Raw genomic sequence first — 24,156 nt, forward strand, 5'->3', positions numbered from 1 at the left:
TCCATCCATTCTCAGACACTGACCCCCCGCCACAGGGCAACTCCAAAGGAACAGCATCCCACATTACAGGGTTCACTTGCCTTAGGCTTGTTAGCTTGGTGCACCTGAGTAGATGAATCTATAGACTAGAAGAATAATATTTAAATATGAAAGGCATATTAGCTAATAACTAATTGAGATGATAGTGTTTGTCAATTTGAAAACAAAAACAAAAACTCAGCAAACCTGGGTGACTTGTCAGAGATTATGTCCAGTTCTAGCTGTTGCTTCCTGACCTGCATATAGGTTTCTCAAGAGGCAGGTCAGGAGGTCTGGTATTCCCATCTCTTTCAGAATTTTCCACAGTTTATTGTGATCCACACTGTCAAAGGTTTTGGCATAGTCAATAAAGTAGAAATAGACGTTTTTCTGGAACTCTCTTGCTTTTTCAGTGATCCAGCAGATGTTGGCAATTTGATCTCTGGTTCCTCTCCCTTTTCTAAAACCAGCTTGAACATCTGGAAGTTCACAGTTCACATATTGCTGAAGCCTGGCTTGGAGAATTTTGAGTTGGACTATAAAGAAAGCTGAGCGCAGAAGAATTGATGCTTTTGAACTGTGGTGTTGGAGAAGACTCTTGAGAGTCCCTTGGACTGCAAAGAGATCCAACCAGTCCATCCTAAAGGAAATCAGTCCCGAATATTCATTGGAAGGATTGATGCTGAAGCTGAAACTCCAATACTTTGGCCACCTGATGCAGAGAGCTAACTCATTTGAAAAGACCCTGATGCTGGGAAAGATTGAGGGCAAGAGGAGAAGGGGACGACAGAGGATGAGATGGTTGGATGGCATCACCAACACAATGGACATGGGTTTGGGTGGACTCCAGGAGTTGGTGATGGACAGGAAGGCTTGGCGTGCTGTGGTTCATGGGTTCACAAAGAGTCAGACACGACTGAGCGACTGAACTGAACCGAACAGAGAAAAGGCCTTTTACTCCACCATTCTTGCCCAGAGAATCCCATAGGCAGAGGAACTTGGCAGGCTGTAGTCCATAGGGTAACAAAGAGTCAGACACGACTGAAGTGACTTAGCACGCACATCCAATCTACCGTGCATTCAATAGGGTCTGGTGTAAGGCCACAGCCATATGCTATACATATATATTCACTAATATATTCACTAATTTCATGTCCTTTATCAAGGCCACAACTTGGATGGAAAGAGTACCTTTGAGGAATCAGGCAGACTTAGATCCAAACCCTGACTTGCTCACTCATTGCTTGTGTAAACTTAGCAAAATCAGTAAACCACTTTAAGCCTCAGTTTTATATAAATAAAACATGGTAAACTGTTCTCTGACTTTAAAGAAGATAAACTGAGACAGCACATTCAAGCCTAACAATGTATCTGGCACATAGTAAGAACTTTATTAATATACGGCAAACACTAGTATTGCTCTTAAAAGATGAGTAAAACTGCATCACCTCAGTCTCTTTTTGGAACAAGGTCCATAGGTATTAGCATTTGGACCAGGTAGCATCTCACTCTTCAAGTATAGATGATAACTGCTAGTTGCCTATGGTCGAGTTGAAGAAATCACCTGAGAAAGCTAACTTTTAGCTTTCTAATCAAGTCTGGTACCAGTGCATATAATTGTTGTTATATGTTATAATTTATGGACAACCTTGTTTTTAATTACAAGGTTTTTATTAGAGAAACAGGTTTCGGGGTGAGTCTGCCATCTGACTTGCCAGCACTTGTTGGAAGTTTTTATGTGATTCATTTACATGTGTGTGTGTATTTAGGAGTAGTGCTATTATTAAATTTTGCTGACATACAGTGAGGAATCTGTGATTCAAATTTGTCTGTATATACACCTTCCCCACCACCCACTCTGTCCCTTCACACAACTAACCCCTCCCCCATTTATCAAGGACTGCTTTCAGATTATTTTCAAGGATGTATACAGATAGAATCACTTGGAATGGTCCTTGGCTAATTCTCTTTAGTAACTCGTGCATATGCTGCTGCTGTTGCTGCTAAGTCGCTTCAGTCACGTCCAACTCTGTGTGACCCCATAGACGGCAGCCCACCAGGCTCCCCTTCTCCCTGGGATTCTCCAGGTAAGAACACTGGAGTGGGTTGCCATTTCCTTCTCCAATGCATGAAAGTGAAAAGTGAAAGTGAAGTCGCTCAGTCGTGTCTGACTCTTAGCGACCCCATGGACTGCAGCCCACCAGGCTCCTCCATCCATGGGATTTTTCCAGGCAAGAGTACTGGTATGAGATAGAAGTAAACACTGCTTAAAAGTAAAAATCTTTCAAAAAGAAAAAGGAGGGGAAGGGGACTTCCCTGGTGGTTCAGTGGTTAAGACTTCACTCTCTCACTGCAGACGGCACGGGTTTGATCCCTCATGAGGGAACTAAGAACCCACACACTGCACAGTAGGGCCAAGAAAAAAAAAAAAGTGAAAATCTTTTAGGTAATGTGGTGAATAGAAAATCCAAGGGGACTCATTATGATGTAAAGCAGGCAATGTCATTTCCTCATTCTCAATGTTGTTAATTTTGTATAAAGGATACCTGCAGAAAAAACCATCTTCACATCAAAGTCAGCAAATGATACTGACAGGTCAGTGCTATAAATCTCACACAGAGGAAAAGGGAAAAGATGATTATACAAAACTCGCAAGGAATAAACATACTCTCACAAATAGAAAACTGAAAACAAAATGGAATGGACAGTAATGAAACAATCCATGATGCTTAAATAATAGCAAGAGTTGAAGCTTTGTCAAGTACATCCCACATATGCACATGAAACCTGCATATGAAGCCCAGGGCAAGGCACTGTAGCAAGGTTCCATGATAATGTTTTACAGATGGGAGTTCTCTTTAGTGTTACTATTGTCTTTAAGCTTCCAACTGCTCTATTAATTAAAAACATAGGAAAGAGTAGAAGAAATGAAGAGGAGGGAAAGAGAGGGCAAAGAGGAAAGAATGGGAGAATAAAAGAGGTAGAAAAGGTGTCCAGTGTTAGGTATCACAATCCATCAGAACTGCAAACACTTGGGGCCCACACACATCCCACCTCATCGAGTCACTTCTAAAAAGGACCCCAACGGACTCATGTTACATGTTGCTGAATAGTCAATTAAATCACCCCCTCCCCAAAATGAATGGCTTAAAATGCCTGTGGGCCAGGATTCTGGGGATGGTGTGACAGGTCCTCCTCTTCACGGTTTCTCACCAGCCTGCAGTGAAAGTGTCCAGCAGGGCTGGAGTCTCATCTGAAGCCTCACCTAGGGAAGGCGCTGCTTCCGAGTTAATATACCTGACTGTTGGCAGGATTAATTTCCTTGAGAGAGGGTGAACAAAGGCCTTCAGTTCCCTGCCAGCTTTAGCTGGAGACTGTCCTCAGTTCCTCTCTCCTATGGCAACTTTTCTTCATCAGAATCAGCAGGAGAGAGAGTCTTCTAGCAAGATAGAAGTTACGATATTTTATAAACTTTTATAATCAGGCAAATGATATCTTCTCTAAATTGCCACATTCTATTGGTTCAAAGTAAATTATTCAAGTGGAGGGAATTACACAGGCATGACTCCTAGAAGGCTGAGCCAATCTGAAACGATCTGAGATGCTGCCGACCACCACTTGGCAATCTATTCTCAGTGTTTCTGTTTGCTAATTATTTTCTGTCTGGTTGCTATTCAAATTACCACCAAATTCCAAAATAGTCATATCTAAATAAAAAAAGAAAACTTTACTTTTAGTTCTAAATTTGTCTTCCTTAGAAGCATTCGCAGTACAGTAGACGCATTGGGTTGATATGGAGAAACCATGAGTTACCAGGCCCATTTCTGGAAATTTACTGGCTGTAAAATTGTATCCATGAACCTGATTTTCTCATCTTAGAAATGGGAATAATTATGCCTTCTCTTTTTGCCTCAAATAATTGTTACAAGGACTAAGGAAGATCACATGTGTCAATATTTTCCAAACTACAGTAACATAGCACTGGAGGTGCTTGAGATGATTTTAAGTGGCCCATGGATTATAGGAGGAACTTTCCTCAAGTGCATGTTTTCAGAGTGTATTAAAAAAATATAACGTGCATAGCAAACCCATGATTTTACAGCTAATGTTGCTTAAATGAGATTTAAAAGAAGTTGAGGAAAGTGTGAGTCAAACTGAGGAAAAATATTAAGAAAAGCATATACTAGATGCTCTAAGAATAGGACGAACATTGTGAAAGTGGTATACAAATGATTGCATAAAATTTAGAATGCTCAGTAAATACATTGAATCTTATTCATTAACTTGTGCCCCATGACTCTGGTTGAAGAAGGTAACTAGATATATCCTTATTACCAGCAGAGCAAACCTAACTACACCTGGTAAAAGAGATGACTCCTTGAAAATTCAATCCTAAATTGTTTGCCCACAAATAATCCATCTATTAATATTTTTTTAATGAAACATTATTCATTCTCTATGCCTTTTTTCTTGTCCTAGGATGTATTAATACTAACTTCCACTTAGTAGGAGCTCATTATGCTAAAAGTTGGTAATAGACAGGGAGGTCTGGCGTGCTGCGATTCATGGGGTCGCAAAGAGTCGGACACGACTGAGCGACTGAACTGACTGACTGATGCTAAAATGTGCATATACAATTTCAACTAATATTTATCCTCGAGGAAGGATATACTAATATTATCGTTTATTCGAATGAGGAAATGGAATGTTAAAGAGGTTAAATAACTTGGCCAAAGTAACTCAGCAAAATAATAAAACAAGTAGAATTTATTTTTTAAATTTATTTATTTAAATTGGAGGCTAATTACTTTACAATATTGTAGTGGTTTTGCCATACATTGAGAAGTAGAATTTAAACTCAGGTCTATCTAACTTTAAACCCTGTTTTAAGTCTACTTCTGCCAGTAATGTTTTAAAGGACTGGACCTCCACTTGGTATGCCCACATCTCATCTTTTTTGACTTCTTACACTTTTACATTTTAGCATTCTAATTTTTTTCCTCTGGAATGTGGGAAAATATATCAACACCAGGGCATTCAAAACAAGGTCAGAGAATGAGTCTTTTTTTTTTTTTTTTTGCCAAATCCCCAGACAGGACATACAAATGAAGGAGAATAAAAGAAGCAATTGCTTCCTGGCCCAAACTCTTTCGCCCCACTTACTCCACAGGGCAGAGGAGCAAACAGAAAGGTACAGTTCAGGCAATTCTTAGGGCTCCTTCCAGGCAGGGATGTTACCACTCACCACTTCCTCTGCATGTCCTTCCAACCAAGAACAATTCTACAAACAAAGGAGAAGCACATTACTCATGGGCTTCAAATACCTGGTGGGTTGTGTAACAGCAAAGAAATCTCTCTCTGAGCAGACAGCATCTGAGTTTTGCTTTTTCAGTATGACATGTAAGTTTTGACTGACATGTGATTTTCTAAGTGATAAGGGTAACTAAAATGTTTTTAATTCTCTTTCCAAGAAGAACTTTGAGCTTTATGTCTTTAGATCAAGAAAAATAGACTTGCAAAATCTACTTTGAGAAAATATTACTAAAGTTATAGCCCATGAACAGGTGGGAATTAGAATTCAAGAGACTGTACAAAATGGAATGGTCCTATGAGGAAAATATTACTTTTCTATATTATTCACTCCCCATTTTGTAACAGGAAGCACGTTTTTGCTCATTTGAATCATGGAGTATTAATACCACAAGATTCAGACCCTAGTAACTACAAACAAAATAAAATTAACTTGTAAATATACAAAATCAGAAGTAAATACATGAAAATGGAAAATTATTTTTAAAAACCTGAAAGCAAGCCTTTGTGATATTCTCTAAGAATGTTCAGATTGAACTTAGAAGAAATGTCTTCCCATTAGTCTTCTCTTCCCACATAGCCCTGGAAGATGACCCCAAACAGCAGTACGGGTGTGCATCACGGGCACATATCACCCTGACTACCACAGAGTCTTATGGGTTGGGTCAGAGACAAGATGGGAGGTGCCATCAGAGCATGGCCACCTACATTCTCTCTTCTCCGGATCCTTTAAAGAGTCCTGCCAGTATTCCTGGAGAATATTCAACAATCTGAATTGGTTAGACCATCTCCTCTATGACTGGATTCATATCAAATGTTCCATCAGGAACCCCACGTAGATGAACCTCAAACTGTACTCACAAAGTATACATCAAAATCAGTAACACTGTTTTATAAGCATGTCTAATACTTCACTGTTAAATTTCAAGTGCTAAGTTAAGATTAGGTGCCAGATTTTAAAATCCTAACATTGCCTTTATATTGATTATGTTTCTGATAACTCTTTGAATTTGTTCTGAAATTTTCAGTTCAACACTGCCTTGGTTATAACCACATCAAACACAATTTGAGACTAGAGTGTCAAATTAAAATCCTAAAACCGCCATCATAACGATACTAAATTTTGGCTTATGATGTTTTTATAAAACTTTCAACTATGCCTTGGTATATAACCACATCTAGCTCTCCAACTGTGAATTAGGGTGACTCATTTAATACGGGAATAGCAAAATTAGTAACCCAAACCTGACATGCCTTATTCCGGTGTCTATGTCTGTTTCTTGAAACTTATACTTTAAATCTACCAAGTTTTATTTAAGATGAAAATAACTCTGCATTCAGTTTATGATTTTTGAGGAAATGGTCTCATTATTGATTCATTCATGTAACAAAAATTTTTTTAGAAGTCTTTATATGATGGGGTATTGATTTCTCATAAGCTAAATCTTGTGTTGGAGAAGGAAATAACAACCCACTCCAGTATTCTCGCCTAGAGAATCCCACGGACAGAGGAGCCTGGTGGACTACAGTCCATGGGGTTGCAAGAGAGTTGGACACAACTGAGCAACTCAACAACAAACCTTGTATATTTGAGGGTATAGTATAAAATATGAAATATGTTCAATTTTAAAATAACTTCTTTTACATGTTTTTTCTATAATATGATTAACTTTACAACAAAAATTGCTACTCCTCCTAGAATATAGCAGCCATGAGGATGGGGATCTTTTACTATTTTGTCACCAATACATTTAGAGCGTAAAAGAGTGCATGTCACATAACAGACACTCATTAACTATTTGTTGAGTGAGTGACTATTCAGTTCAGTTCAGTTGCTCAGTCATGTCCCACTCTTTGCGACCCCATGAACTGCAGCACGCCAGGCCTCCCTGTCCATCACCAACTCCCGGAGTTCACTCAGACTCACATCCATTGAGTTGGTGATGCCATCCAGCCAACTCATCCTCTGTCGTCCCCTTCTCCTCCTGCCCCCAATCCCTCCCAGCATCACAGTCTTTTCCAATGAGTCAACTCTTTACATGAGGTGGCCAAAGTACTGGAGTTTCAGCTTCAGCATCATTCCTTCCAAAGAACACCCAGGACTGATCTCCTTTAGAATGGACTGGTTGGATCTCCTTGCAGTCCAAGGGACTCTCAAGAGTCTTCTCCAACACCACAGTTCAAAAGCATCAATTCTTCAGCACTCAGCTTTCTTCACAGTCCAACTCTCACATGCATACATGACCACTGGAAAAACCACAGCCTTGACTAGACGGAACTTTGTTGGCAAAGTAATGTCTCTGCTTTTCAATATGCTATCTAGGTTGGTCATAACTTTCCTTCCAAGGAATAAGCATCTTTTAATTTCATGGCTGCAGTCACCATCTGCAGTGATTTTGGAGCCCAAACAATGAAGTCTGACACTGTTTCCACTGTTTCCCCATCTATTTCCCATGAAGTGATGGGACCAGATGCCATGATCATTGTTTTCTGAATGTTGAACTTTAAGCCAACTTTTTCACTCTCCTCTTTCACTTTCATCAAGAGGCTTTTTAGTTCCTCTTCACTTTCTGCCATAAGGGTTGTGGCATCTGCATATCTGAGGTTATTGATATTTCTCCTGCCAATCTTGATTCCAGCTTGTGCTTCTTCCAGCCCAGGGTTTCTCATGATGTACTCTGCAAAAAAAGTTAAATAAGCAGAGTGACAATATACAGCCTTGACGTATTCCTTTTCCTATTTGGAACCAGTCTGTTGTTCCATGTCTAGTTCTAACTGTTGCTTCCTGACCTGCATATAGGTTTCTCAAGAGGCAGGTCATGTGGTCTGGTATTCCCATCTCTTTCAGAATTTTCCACAGTTTATTGTGATCCACACAGTCAAAGGCTTTGGCATAGTCAATAAAGCAGAAATAGATGTTTCTCTGGAACTCTCTTGCTTTTTCAATAATCCAGTGGATGTTGGCAATTTGATCTCTGGTTCCTCTGCCTTTTCTAAAACCAGCTTGAACATCAGGAAGTTCACGGTTCACGTATTGCTGAAGCCTGGCTTGGAGAATTTTGAGTATTATTTTACTAGCGTGTGAGATGAGTGCAATTGTGCAGTAGTTTGAGCATTCTTTGGCATTGCCTTTCTTTGGGATTGGAATGAAAACTGACCTTTTCCAGTCCTGTGGCCACTGCTGAGTTTTCCAAATTTGCTGGCATATTGAGTGCAGCACTTTCACAGCATCATCTTTCAGGATTTGAAATAGCTCAACTGGAATTCCATCACCTCCACTAGCTTTGTTTGCAGTGATGCTTTCTAAGGCCCACTTGACTTCACATTCCAGGATGTCTGGCTCTAGGTCAGTGATCATACCATCGTGGTTAACTTGGTCGTGAAGATCTTTTTTGTACAGTTCTTCTGTGTATTCTTGCCACCTCTTCTTAATATCTTCTGCTTCTGTTAGGTCCATACCATTTCTGTCCTTTATCGAGCCCACCTTTGCATGAAATGTTCCCTTGGTATCTCTAATTTTCTTGAAGAGATCTCTAGTCTTTCCCATTCTGTTGTTTTCCTCTATTTCTTTGCATTGATCACTGAGGAAGGCTTTCTTGTCTCTTGCTATTCTTTGGAACTCTGCATTCAGATGCTTATATCTTTCCTTTTCTCCTTTGCTTTTCGCTTCTCTTCTTTTCACAGCTATTTGTGACGCCTCCCCAGACCTGAGTGACTATTAGATGAACTGAATAATCAAAACAGACGCACACAGAAATGAGCAACCATGAAGAAAAGTATTCCTCATTCAGAAAGGCCTTACTTTTAGATACTTTTCTAACGATATTGTCTTGCTCTTAGTAATTGTCTTTTTTCACTTAGTAAGATGCACGTATAAACAGAAACTTCAGAAGAAACTCTTATCAGGGATATTATGTGGCAAATGCCTTCTCCTGCCATTGTTTCTGAGTGTTTTTTATGTAGTTCTCTGATTTGCTTCAATAGATTATTCCAAGGTTGAATTCATAGATTATTCCAATCTGAATTACAGGCATACCTTGTTTCACTGCACTTCATTTAATTGTGCTTCACAGATCTTGTGTTTTTTACAGACTAAAGATTTTTGGCAACCCTGCAGGAAGCAAATCTTCACTATTTTTCCAACAGCATTTATTCCTTTCATGTCTGTGTGTCATATTTTGATAATTTTCATGATATTTCAAACTTTTGGGTTATTATTATATTTGTTATGATGATCTGTGATCAGTGATCTCTGATATTACTGTTGTAATTGTTTGAGGCCACCACAAACAGTAACAACATAAAGATGGCAGACTTAATGGATAAATATGTGTATTATGACTTTGCCTCTGATCTGCCCTCCCCTGTCTCTCTCCCTCTCCTCAGTTCAGTTCAGTTCAGTCACTCAGTCGTGTCCGACTCTTTGCGACTCCATGAATCGAACCACACCAGGCCTCCCTGTCCATCACCAACTCCTGGAGTTCACTCAGACTCACATCCATCAAGTCAGTGATGCCATCCAGCCATCTCATCCTCTGTCGTCTCCTTCTCCTCCTGCCCCCAATCCCTCCCAGTATCAGAGTCTTTTCCAATGAGTCAACTCTTTGCATGAGGCGGCCAAAGTACTGGAGTTTCAGCTTTAGCATCATTCCTTCCAAAGAACACCCAGGACCGATCTCCTTTAGAATGAACTGGTTGGATCTCCTTGCAGTCCAAGGGACTCTCAAGAGTCTTCTCCAACACCACAGTTCAAAAACATCAATTCTTCAGCACTCAACTTTCTTCACAGTCCAACTCTCACATGCATACATGACCACAGGGAAAACCATAGCCTTGACTAGATGGGCTTTTGTTGGCAAAGTAATGTCTCTGCTTTTCAATATGCTATCTAGGTTGGTCATAACTTTCCTTCCAAGGAATAAGCGTCTTTTAATTTCATGGCTGCAATCACCATCTGCAGTGATTTTTAAGCCCAAAAAAATGAAGTCTGACACTGTTTCCACTGTTTCCCCATCTATTTCCCATGAAGTGATGGGACCAGATGCCATGATCATTGTTTTCTGAATGTTGAACTTTAAGCCAACTTTTTCACTCTCCTCTTTTACTTTCATCAAGAGGCTTTTTAGTTCCTCTTCACTTTCTGCCATAAGGGTGGTGGCATCTGCATATCTGAGGTTATTGATATTTCTCCTGCCAATCTTGATTCCAGCTTGTGCTTCTTCCAGCCCAGCGTTTCTCATGATGTACTCTGCAAAAAAGTTAAATAAGCAGGGTGACAATATACAGCCTTGACGTACTCCTTTTCCTATTTGGAACCAGTCTGTTGTCCCTCCTCTCAGGCCTTCCTATTCACTGAGATAAATTAAAACTAGGCCAATTAATCACCTTACAATAGCCTCTGAGCTTTCAAGTAAAAGGAAGAGTTGCAGGTCTCTCACTTTAAATCAAAGCCAGAAATGATTAAGCTTAAAGAGGAAAGTACGTTGAAAGCCTGTATAGGTCAAAAGTTAGTCCTTCCCCACTGAAAGAAAGAAAATGAAATCCTTCAGTCATGTCCGATTCTTTGCAACCCTATGGACCGCAGCCCGCCAGGCTCCTCTGTCCATGGGATTCTCCAGGCAAGAATACTGGAAGCAGTAGCCATTCCCTTCTCCAGGGTATCTTCCCAACCCAGGGATCAAACCTGGGTCTCCCACATTGCAGGCAGATTCTTTACCATCTGAGCCACCAGGGAAGCCTTGTGTACCAAATAGTTAATTTTTTAATGAAAAGGGAAAGTTCTTGAAGGAAATTAAAATTGCAACTCCACTGAACACATGAGTGACAAGAAAGTAAGAGGCTCATTGCTGATATGGAGAAAGTTTAAGTGGTCTGAATGTAAGATCAAACCAGCTACAGCATTCTCTTTAGACACCTAACCCAAAGAAAGCCCTAACTCTGCAATTGTGTGAAGGCTAAGAGAGGTGAGGGGAAAAGCTTGAACGTAGCAGAAGTTGGTTCATGGGGTTTACATCTCCATAACATAAAAGTGCAAGGTGAAGCATCAAGTACTGATGTAGGAGGTACAGCAAGATATCCAGAGATCTGGCTAAGATAATTAACAAAGGTGACTCTATTAAACACAGATTTTCATTTATACATAAAACCTTGTATTAGAAGAAGTTACCATCTTGGACTTTTACAGCTAGAGAGGAGAAGTCAAAATTCAAAACCTGGGGTTAATGTAGCGATGACTTTTAAGTTGAGGCCAGTGCTCATCTACCATTCCAGAAATCTTAGGATCCTTAAAAATTATGCTACATATACTCTGTCTCAGCTCTGTAAATGAAACAACAGACTCTGTATGACAGTACATCTGTCTACACATGGTTTACTAAATATTTTAAGCCTGTTACTGAGACCTACTGCTCAGGGGGGGAAAAAAGATTCTTTTCAAAATATAACTGCTCACTGACAATGCATCTGGTCACCCAAGAGCTCTGATAGAGATAAACAATGAGATTAAGATTGTTTTCATGCCTGCTAACACAACATTTCCTCTGCAGCTCATGCATCAAGGAGTAATTTTGACTTTCAAGTCTTATTATTTAAGAAATACATTTCATAAGGCTATAGCTACCATAGATAGTCATTCTTCTGGGCGAAGTCAACTGAAAATCTTCTGGAAAGGACTCAGTATTCTAGATGCCATTAAGAACATACATGGTTTATGAGAAGAGGGCAAAATATAAACATTAACATGAGTTTGGAAGAAATTGATTTCAATCCTCATAGATGACTTTGAGGGATTCAAGACTTCAGTGGAGGAAGTAACTGCAAATGTGGGGGAAAGAGCAAGAGAATTAGGATTAGATGTGCAGCCTGAAGATGTTAACTGAATTGCTGCAATCTCATGATAAAACTTTAATAAATGAGGAGTCACTTTTTATGGATGAGCAAAGAAACAGTTTCTTGAAATCGAATCTACTCCTGATGAAGATGCTGTGAAGACTGTTGAAATGACAACAAAGAATTTAGAGTATTGCATAAACTTAGTTGATAAAGCAGCATCAGGATTTGAGAGGACTGACTCACTCCAATTTTGAAAAAAATTCTACAGTGGGTAAAATGTTATCAAACTGCATTGCATCTACAGAAAGATCGTCCATGAAAGGAAGAGTTAATGAATGCAGCAAACTTCGTTTTATCTTATTTTATGGAATAGCCACACTCTCACCAGTCTTCAGAAACCACCAACCCTGATTAGTCAGAAGCCACCAACATGGAACTAAGACCTTCCATGAGCAAAAAGATTATGATTTGTTGAAGAATCAGACAATGTTTAGCATTTTTTAGTAATAAAATATTTTTAATTAAGGTATGCACTTTGTGTGTGTTTTTTTTTTTTAAAGACATAATGCAATTTAGCACTTAATAGACTACAGTATAGGACTTCCCTGGTGACTCAGATGGTAAAGAACCTGCCTCCAATGCAGAAGACCCAGGTTCAATCCCTAGGTCAGGGACGATCCCTTGGAGAAGGGAATGGCTGCCCACTCCAGTATTCTTGCCTGGATAATTTCAGGGACAAAGGAGTCTAGCAGGCTATAGTACATGGGGCCACAAAGGTCAGATACAACTGAGCAAGTAACACTTTCACTTCACTTTCAGACTAAGTATGATTTCCCAGGTGGCACAATAGTAGAGAATCCTCCTGCCAATGCAGAAGATGCAGGAGACATGGGTTCAATCCTTGGGTCAGGGAAGATCCCCAGGAACAGGAAATGGCAGCCCACACCAGTATTCTTACTTGGAAAATTCTGTGGACAGAGAAGCCTGATGGATTAGAGTCTATGGGGTCGCAAAGAGTAGGACACAACTGAGAGACTGAGCATGCATCCACTTACAGACTATAGTATAAATATAACTTTTATATGTACTAGGAAACAAAAAAATTTCTGCAAATGCTTTATTGTGATATTTATCTTATTGCCATGGTCTGGAACTGAACTGACATTTCAAAAGTATGCCTGTGCATTCATATTTTGGGAACTAGTCCTTACATATAACCAATCAAAAAAATGTTAAGCCTAAATTTTTAAAAATAAACAAAAAATATTATCAATGTAAAGAAGTATAAAAAATGTCTTCAGAATGATCAAGCAAATTTAAAATTGGAAGAGGTGGTTTCAATGTATTTTATCAACTTTTTTGCTGGAAATGTTTCAGAATTATTTGCTATAACTTTTACTATTTTTTTCTGAAAAATAAACCTTCCATGCTAAGATTGTGACATAAAATTTCATTTCTATATTTGTCAGTATAAATTAGTTTGCATTTAAAATTTGCACTCCTCTCTGAGCTCCAGACCCATCTTTTTAATATTGGACATCTCCACTCTGGATACACCACCATGTCTCAAGTTCAAGCTCTCTGAATGCAAACTTGTGATGTTTACCTCAAACTGCATCCTCCTCCAGCGTTCCTTATTTTGATGACCATGATCACCAACTTCTTCAGTTGTACAAATCTGCATAATATTTTCCTCTCTCTTATCTGCTATCTCAAATTTATTGCTAAACTCTGTTGAAGTTAATCCTTAAATATTAAATATACCTTACAGCATTCTATTTCTTTCCATGTTGGGTACAAACACTTTACTTCAAGCTACCATAATCTATCCGCTGAACTGCCAGCCCACAGGTATCCATTCTTGCTTCTTCTCCAAACCATTCTCCAATGTGCATTTAAAGTAATATTTTTCTTCTTTTATTTAACTGAAAATCTGATCACATCACTTCTCTGCTTAAACACATCAATGGCTTCTCCTTTTCTTAATATAAAGAAAAAATTCTTAACATGGCCTATACTGCCCTTACAAGATTTTGCTGTACTTAATTTTCCAACCACAGTTAGCCATACTCTCCTCCTCCATCCCTATGCTTAACTATTGTTATTGTTCAGTTGCTAAATCATGTCCTTCTCTGCAACCCCAAGGACTATAGCACACAGTCCTTCACAATCTCCCGGAGTTTGCTCAAATTTATGTCTATTGAGTTAATGATGCTATGCTTATGTGTTTAACCATAACTCATTCAGTATGTCCATACTTACCCCCACCTCAGAGCTTGCCACATGCAGTTCTTTCAGCCTGGAATGTTCCTCCTTGCAATTACTGCCCCATTCCTTTGATTAATTAATACTAACATTATCTTACAGATCTCAACCCAAATATCCCTTAATTTTCTTGACCACCAGACCAGATCAATTCCCTTATTATGCATTCAGATAGCATCCAGGACTTTTATATAATGGCAGTTACCAAGTTTTGTTGTTAATACTCTCTGATTTGCTCATCACTTATACCTAGCCCATAGTATCTGATATTTAGTAGGGACTCAATATAAAATTTCCTAATGGATAAGTAGACATTTTACAGGTAGCTAATAATTCAAGATTTCACTTTGGTGTTATCACTAAAAATATGGATGGGTTAAATGTAAAATAAGAATATATTTTAGGGGACTTCCCCAGCAGTCCACTGGTTAAGACTCCATGCTCCCAATGCAGGGACCATGGGTTTGATCCCTTGTCAGGGACCTAAGATCCCACATGCCACAGGCACAAACAAACAAACTATATATATATATATATATATATATATATATATATATATACATATATATACACACACACACATATATTTGTAGGAAGATGTGAGCATGTTGGTATTACTTACATCACACACATGACATATTGTATATATGTCATATATTTATGAGAGGATGGTTTTGTGAGAGGCAAGAAATTTAAAAGCCACAAGAAAAGAGAATTAATCTGGATACAAAGCTGTAGGAAGAAACTATAGTCAAATGAAGATTATAAGAAATTATAGTCAGATTATTGAATTAAGTGACAAGAAAATAATTGATTACTTTCACAAATGGTTACCTAGATTCCGAATGAAAGCCAGATTGCAGAAGATTGAGGAGTGAATTAAAAGAGAAATAACATTCCTCTTCCAAAGAGCTTACATTCTGAATAAGTAGCTTCTCACAGAGAAGGCAATGGCGACCCACTCCAGTACTCTTGCCTGGGAAATCCCATGGAACGGAGGAGCCTGGTAGGCTGCAATCCATGGGGTCGCACAGAGTCGGACACGACTGAGCGACTTCATTTTCACTTTTCACTTTTCACTTTCATGCACTGGAGAAGGAAATGGCAACCCACTCCAGTGTTCTTGCCTGGAGGATCCCAGGGATGGGAGCCTGGTGGGCTGCCATCTATGGGATCGCACAGAGTCGGACACGACTGATGTGACTTGGCAGCAGTAGCAGCAGCAACAATGTAAAGAGTAATGATTTGATTGTGTCTGTGCTAGATCTACAACAGCAACATTTCTACAACAGTAAGAGCTGTGAAATTCACTCGACAGTAACATTAAAACTAGACAGTCAATATAAAAGAGAGAGAACTTCATGTCACAAATAATTACTGACTCCTATACTGCTGTATTATTCATCATGTCTAACTTGAACAGTAAGTCCTCTGTAAATTCATGTTGGCAAAAATGTATGTAAATATTCTGATCTAAGAAACTATGTTTAATGTATAAACACAAAGCCTAAAAATATAATCACTGGCTGGGTAGCAATAAAATCCCCAGAACTCAGACTGTGTTTTTAAAATTCCATTTCCCACTAAAAAATAATCAGTGCTCCTTTGAGAAATGGTTGATACCATGTATAGTGAGGGAAATATACAAGATAAAAGTGGAATATATTATCATGCCAGAAATAAAGGATTCTGTCAAAGACTACTGAAGTCATGTTAAAAAGACTCAAGAGCCAACTTTCAGGAGCTCCCATTGGCCAAAGATAGGGCTTGAGCATCAGTAGGAATAATAATTATAATAAACTGAAACATACCAATTACATTTAAATGCCTACATCTACAATCATTTAAAAATCAGTAATCACCTTTGGAAGAGGTTAGGGACTCAACTCATCATTTTGAAAACTTGAAAATAAAGTATTCATTCTGTCTCTTATTTGTACCTGAGGGCAACCAAGTAGATAATAAAGAAAAATATCTCTCTATAGAAGGAGCCCAGCTAGTAGATGAAGAAGTATTGAAAGGACTAAAATATCACCATTTTGCAACCCCTAAGGAAATTACAGATCTAAGAAATAATTATTAATGACTGTCGAAGTTGTAGAAAAAGAGACAATCAGATTATTTGCCTCTTGGTGGAAGTTTATAATTCTACTTACGACATATTTTTGCCAAAATATCAGGCCTGAATGACACCCAAACTCTGGATCTAATAACAAATGATAAATACAAGTGACAGAGAAAAATTGTTAAATGTCATCATGAAGAAGCATTCTGCAAAGTCCAGACTTTAGAAAACTACAAAATTAGCAACCCAATTACCGCAATAAATTGAAAGAGGAAAAAAAGAACAAAGAAAGAAGGGAGCTGATAAATTAGAAGAGACAAAAGAAACTAGTAAAAACTTCAACCAATGTCAATGTGTTGATTTTATTTTCATCCTTATTCAAATAAATAAATTACTGACAACAGTTTTTTACAAAGCAATGAAAAGTGATATGTGTAAAACTTGGAAGAGACTCCATAGGAACTGAATTGTTCATATGTTAAATCTCTAACCCCTAGTATCTCAGAATGACTGTATTTGAAGATAGCGCATTAAGGTGATTAAGTTAAAACAAGGCTCCTGGGGTGGGCTATAATCCAATATGACTAGTATCTTTATAAGGACAGGATTTTTGGACACACACAAGAGATCCCAGGAACTTGCATGCACACAGGGTGACTAGGTAAAGCAGTAGTAGGAGAGAGATTGTCTGCAAGGCAAGAAGAGTGAACCAAAACTAAAAAAATAAAACCCTGTTGTTAAAGCCACCTTGTCTGTGGTGGTGCTAGCAATAAAGAACTTGCCTTCCAATGCAGGAGACATAAGATGTGCAGGTTTGATCCCTGGGTCAGGAATATCCCCTGGAGGAGGGCATGGCAGCCCATTTCAGTATTCTTGCCTGGAGAATCCCATGGACAGAGGAACCGGGTGGGCTACAAGTCCATAGGCTCCCAACGAGTCAGACATGACTGAAGCAACTTAGAATGCACACACAGCCCAGAAAACTAATACTGATGCTAAAATGATACATATGGCCATCATTCAATTAAACTTATAACCACATATGGGGATATAGAAGGAGCTGTACCGTGGGTCCTGGGGCAATAAATCTCAACTGGTGAAATGGAGAGAATTAAGTCTCCTGGTGAGATGTGGGTCATATACACAGTAGCTTGAAAAAGCTGTGAATATGATTCTGAATTTCTTTCTCTCCCAACTTAGAACCACTGTCTTAGATTAAAAAAGAAAGAGACAGTTATGAGGGCATAATTATGTCACTACTTCTCTTGGTCACTCACTGATTTTATGTGTACTTCTAAAGTGAGTTCAAAAAAAATAAATAGAGTTCATATATAGTGTTGCTTCAATCGTGTCCAACTCTGTGGGACCCTGTGGACTGCAGCCTGCCTGGCTCCTCTGTCCGTGGGATTCTCCAGGCAAGAACACTGGAGTGGGCTGCCATGCCCTCTTCCAGAGAATCTTACGATCCAGGAATCGAACCTGCATCTTTTATGTCTAACTTGCATTGGAGGCGGGTAGTTTACCAGTAGCTCCACCTGAGAAACCCTGTAGTTTCACAAACTAGAATACAAACATCTTCACTAGGGATCTGAATTGTTTACAGTATTGGAACTGATTCTACTCCTTCCCTTCTAGTAACTTCCAAAATTCTATGCCAATTTACTGTTTACTTTCTATCCCTTCTCACTTGCAAATAATCCACTCTATTAAAAGGCAGAGCTATTTCAGTTCCCAATTTCAGTTGTCCACTCTGTTCCCATCCATTTCATCTCTTAAATGTGTTCAAAGCATTAACAACAGGTTATATTTCATCCTAGAGACAGCTGGGTTTCAGGAAGAGGTAAAATGTTTCATTATCTTCCTCTATTGCCCAAGACAAATGTGCTACTGTATTATGTGTGAAATATCATCTTTGAAGTCTATTAAGGATGTGTTATGAGGTGAGCCATCTGGAAAACACAGTGTAGATGGAAAAATAATTATAAACCAGTTTGTTGTGCTTTCTTTCCAGTTAAGCCTATCATGACAGCTGCAAAAAACCCTGTGTAGTGAAAATGGTAGAGGCTCTGAAGCCACACAGGTTAGACCATACCTCCAATGATTAGCTAGTATGCAAGTGACTTAACTTCTCTTTTGTCTTTCCTGTAAAAGTGAGACACAAGTGCATGTTGCATAGGAATTTTATGAGGATTGAATAAAATAATACTCATAAAGCATTTGCAACATAGTACACAATAAGTATTATTTCTCCTCTCATCTTTCAAGTATCAGATCAGATCAGATCAGTCGCTCAGTCATGTCCGACTCTTTGCGACCCCATGAATCGCAGCACGCCAGGCCTCCCTATCCATCACCAACTCCCGGAGTTCACCCAGACTCACGTCCATCGAGTCAGTGATGCCATCCAGCTATCTCATCCTCTGTCGTCCCCTTCTCCTCTTGCCCCCAATCCCTCCCAGCATCAGAGTCTTTTCCAATGAGTCAACTCTTCACATGAGGTGGCCAGAGTACTGGAGTTTCAGCTTTAGCATCATTCCTTCCAAAGAAATTCCAGGGCTGATCTCCTTCAGAATGGACTGGTTGGATCTCCTTGCAGTCCAAGGGACTCTTAAGAGTCTTCTCCAGCACCACAGTTCAAAAGCATCAATTCTTCGGTGCTCAGCCTTCTTCACAGTCCAACTCTCACATCCATACATGACCACAGGAAAAACCGTAGCCTTGACTAGACGGATCTTTGTTAGCAAAGTAATGTCTCTGCTTTTGAATATGCTATCTAGGTTGGTCATAACTTTCCTTCCAAGGAGTAAGCGTCTTTTAATTTCATGGCTTCAGTTACCATCTACAGTGATTTTGGAGCCCAGAAAAATAAAGTCTGACACTGTTTCCACTGTTTCCCCATCTATTTCCCATGAAGTGATGGGACTGGATGCCATGATCTTTGTTTTCTGAATGTTGAGTTTTAAGCCAACTTTTTCACTCTCCACTTTCACTTTCATCAAGAGGCTTTTTAGTTCCTCTTCACTTTCTGTCTACATAGAATTCTCTGTGTAGATTATCCAATAATACTTGGAAACCAGGCTGAGCAGGTTGGTTTTGTAAAAGATGTCCATTGAGCTTCCATTGGTTTCCTTTAAATTTCAGGGGAGCAAGGGACTTTGGAAAACCAAGTTTGCAGCTTCCTCAGGAATTCTCAGTCTGGAGTGGGTTAGGACCACCCAGATTTTTCTTAATGGAGAAGTGCTGTCCATGGTGCTAGTAACCGCACATACCCCTGGCAATATTTTCCCTGTGTAAAGTTCTTTTCCAGTCAATCTGTTTAGTGCACATATCTGCTTATCGGAAGATTATCAGTCATTCTGCTCTTTGGACTTTTCCTGTCTTAACATTCTTTATCTACACCTCCTTAAACAACAATTCTCTTCCATCTTATCAACTTCAAATAGTTTTTATTTTTTAGACACTTTGACTGTGACTTACCATTTAAGAAGATGGCTCAAAAATTGGCCCAGGCTATATTTTACTAATCTTTTGTTAAATTTTAGAGAAATCCAAGGCTTGAAGCAAGAATGCAGGAAACAATCAACTTCCAATGCATTTTTAAAGACTCTCTTCAGCTGCAACATCTCTAAGAAAATTCCCAGTACTTCTTAAGTTCCCCTATTCCTAACTCCCAGGGTACCTTATATAGATGCATCTCTCAGTAAAGTTATCACATTAAATGGAAACTCTTTGTTAGTTTTGAGTATCACTAGAAAGAGTTTCTTAAAATCTAGGAGCCTTTTTTCATTTTTTTAAGCTCTGGCCATCTTGTACCCACTTCACTTTTCCTCTCTTCTCCACATGTCATATCTACCTATGCTGATGAAGCATGCAATTTCAGAAGACTAGACTAAGAAAGTTTATCCAGTTTAAGGAAAAATTTTTTAATATAAATTTATTTACACGTGTACAGTTTAAGGAAAATTTACGAACTTAGCTATCATGGTCAACTGGGTTTGTAATTTGCACCATATTTTTATGCAATCATATTAGCATTCATTTTAGAATAGAGTTAAAATTATATATTTATATAATAGCAGTGATAGTCATAGTAGTATATTCAAGCACTATTTTCATCTATCCCTACAGAGGAAATCTGCAAGTACTCTGTTGTTCTACATCTGAGTTCTTGAGTACCTGAATAATCATATCCATCACTAGTAGCATTTCCTTCAATTCCTCAGTCCCAATGCTTCTTGCCCAGTTCCATGTCATAAAACAAGCTCTCATAAGAATAAATTCTATCCTGAACTCATTTTCATTGGGAACCCTAAAACTTTGCATTGGTTTCCTCTATTGTTGTATTCATGAACTAGGATTCTATTTCATCCTGGATGGCCCTCCTCTGAAATCTAGACATTGCAACCTCTCTGACCATTGCCAGAAGTAGCTTATCACATTTTGTAACCCACATGAGAAATTTATATTTTCCACCCTTACAATTCTAATACCTATGGCCTGGAAATCTAGGTTCATCGAGAGAGAACAATTTCACCATGAGATGTTGGAAGAGTCCCGATTAAGCTCCAGATGGTGCCCAATCACTTCAGACCCTTCATGCTAAGAGACCAGTTAGGGTGTAAAGGAGTCATCTTTCCTACAGGGGATAATTGATCATGTTTATCAGGAGACGATGGGACTTCTGAATCTAAGAAAAGGAAAAAAGCATTTGATATTCAGATAATCCATTGGAATATCGCTTGATATTTATCTGCCCAATTGTGACAGTAAATATACAAATATACCAACCATGATCTGAAAAGAGCGTGAGGACTAGTCACAGCTCTCAGGAAAGGGGGGTCTACTTGACTTGCTAAGTTAGACACCTAGATCACCAGATGTGCTAAGAGGGAGGGAATCTAGAATGGGTACTTGAAGAATGAGACAAGGATTATTAGTAGTGGCTGGGCAAACAGCTGCAGCAAGAAGGGCTGGATTTTGTCCCCCTAACTTCACAAGTATTCTAACTTGCTGTAGGGGTAAACAAGACTTCAAACAAGAGGCTATACCAAAGGAGAAATTGTAGAGCTGACAAAGATGAGACTGCTGTTACAATAAAAGTGGGAATACATTTTTTACATTTATTTAAACAATTTATTCAAGCTAAAAAAAAAGTTCACCCATTTTTCACACAGCCCCCACTCCCTGTCTCTTGCAACCAACAATCTGTTTTCTGTATTAATGAGCTTGATTATTTTTATTTTGTTTTTTGAGGGAGGGATTGTGTTTCATTTTAGACTCTACATATAAAAGAGATCATTTGGTATTTGTCTTTGTCTGACTTATTTCACTTACCATAATGCCCTCAAGTTCCAGTTATATTATCACAAATGGCAAGATTTAAATCTCCTTGTAGCTAAAATATATATTTGACAAGTTGCTTATCCATATATCCATCAGTGGACACACAGGTTGTTTCCATATCTTGGCTATTGTAAATAATTCTGCAGAGAACATGGGGGTTTATGTATCTTTTTGAGTTAGTATTTTCATTTTCTTCAGATAAATATACAGAAGTAGAATTACTGGATCATATGGTGGTTCTATTTTTAGTTTCTTGAGGAAGCTCCATGTTGTTTTCCACAGTGGCTGCATCAGTTTATATACCATGAACTGTGTCCTGGGGTTGCCTTTTCTCCACATCCTCGCCAACACTTGTTATTTCTTGTCTTTCTGATAATAGTCATTTTAACAAGTTTGAGATGATATCTCACTGTGGTTTTGATTTGCATTTTCCTGATCATTAGTGATGTTATACATCATTTCATGTTCCTGTTGGCCATCTGTATGTCTTCTTTGGGAAAAATGTCTATTCAGACTTTCTGCCCATTTTCTAATTGGATTGCTTGGGGTTTTGCTATTGAGTTGTATGAGATCTCTATATATTTTGGATGTTAGTCCCTTATCAGATAAATGGTTTGGAAATATTGTCTCCCAATCATAGGGTGCCTTTCATTTTGTTGATGATTTCCTTTTCTGTGAAGAAGCTTTTTAGTACCATGTAGTCCCACTTAGTTATCTTTGCTTTCGTTGTCAGAGTCAAAAAATCATTGCCAAGTCCTGTGTCCAGGAGCTTACCATTTATGAGTTTTACCACTCCTTACCACTCCTTTACCGCTCCTTACCACTTCTAGGAGTTTTATGGTTTAAGGTCTTACATTCAAGTCTTTAATTATCTTGAGTCAATTTTGGGGTATGGTGCAAGTTGGCTATCAAGGTTCGTTGTTATGCATGTGGCTTTCCAGTTTTCCCAACAGCATTTTTTGAAGAAACTTTCCTTTCCACATTGTATATTCTTGGCTCCCTTGTCATAAATTAATTGACCAGATAACTATGGATTTATTTCTGGGCTTCCAATTCTATCCCACTGATCTTTATTTCCTTATTTATGCCAATGCCATTCTGTTTTAATAACTGTAACTTTGTAATGTAGTTTGAAATCAGGAAAGTATGATGCCTCTTGCTTTGTTGTTCTTTCTCAAGATGGCTTTGGCTATTTGGAATTTTTGTGGTTCCATATAAATTATAAAATTATTTGTTCTATTTCTTTGAAAAATGCCATTGGGATTTTGATAGGGCTTGCATTGATTCTCAAACTCTCTATTTGTTGGTTTAAAATTTAGGACCAATATCTTGTTCAACTGTGAAATGTAGTATAGCATATGCTGAACTAAGTATTCTTGAACTAAATTTAATTGCTGAATTCATTAGAGGGAAGATCCAACACTCTTCCCTCTAATGCCTTGTTGCATCTGGCTGTGCACTAAATTTCAGAGTAATCAGGCTGTTCTGATGAAGATATTTTTGTCTGAGCCCATTTGCCACCATATCCGCCAATATCAGTCTAGTGATTCAGCTCCACAAGGTAACTTGCAGAGACCCAATGCCATTCATTTCAAAGTCTCTGGCTTCCTATTGTCCATCTTTTCTCTTCCTTCTCCCATTCAACCTGCACACCTGTAATCTCAAATACACTGTGCATGGGAACTGGCCTCTAAGACAAAAAGAGTTATTCATGTTTTTCATCCAGTAGCTGGCCAGACTAGGAATAGAATCATCACCAACAAATAAAAGGACAAGGTTTGTTTGTTTTTTTTTTTCCTTAGATAAGGGTAGAGGTTCAAATAAGAGTGAAAGAGGAATTAAAATCATGAAAACTAAGAAATGAGGGTGTGGTGAGAGAGATAAAAAAAATGTTATTTAATGTTGCCCCCTCCCCTTCACCATCCAGGTGAATTTCAACCCTGTTGAGACTCAGTCAGCAAATCTATAGCCCTAGCCACCACACTTCCATGCCACCCCACCCTGTCCATAAAGAGCTCTTCTTTATTCTACAGTGGATTGAAACCAAGAAAGTCCAAAATAAGATACACTATAGAAGAAACATGTGGAGTCTCTTACTTCAATTGTCCTCCCTTTGTGTTTCTCAGCAGTCTAAACCAAAAAGGATGTTCAAGATAAGAGCTGTTAAATGTTAGGGGTATTATAATGTAGCTCCTCACCAAAGTTTTCTGTGAGGAAATACAAATACAAATAACTTGTGGTTCTCTTATTTCAATAGTGCATCAGCTGTAATTTTTTTAACCTTTAAAGCAATGCATCTGTTAATACAAACTCACGAAGATTAG

General features: G+C 38.6%; 1 protein-coding gene across 1 annotated transcript in view; it reads right to left on the minus strand.

Moving 5' to 3' along the window:
• Positions 1-24,156, minus strand: part of LOC139184504 (ras-associated and pleckstrin homology domains-containing protein 1-like) — a 73,865-nt gene that overhangs the window by 33,868 nt on the left and 15,841 nt on the right. The window contains exon 4 of the mRNA XM_070794434.1: positions 226-10,576. The gene's annotated coding sequence lies outside the window, so the exon portion shown is untranslated. The remainder of the gene's footprint in view (positions 1-225; positions 10,577-24,156) is intronic.

The sequence above is a fragment of the Bos indicus genome, chromosome 8 (assembly GCF_029378745.1).
Source record: "Bos indicus isolate NIAB-ARS_2022 breed Sahiwal x Tharparkar chromosome 8, NIAB-ARS_B.indTharparkar_mat_pri_1.0, whole genome shotgun sequence".
Taxonomy (NCBI): domain Eukaryota; kingdom Metazoa; phylum Chordata; class Mammalia; order Artiodactyla; family Bovidae; genus Bos; species Bos indicus.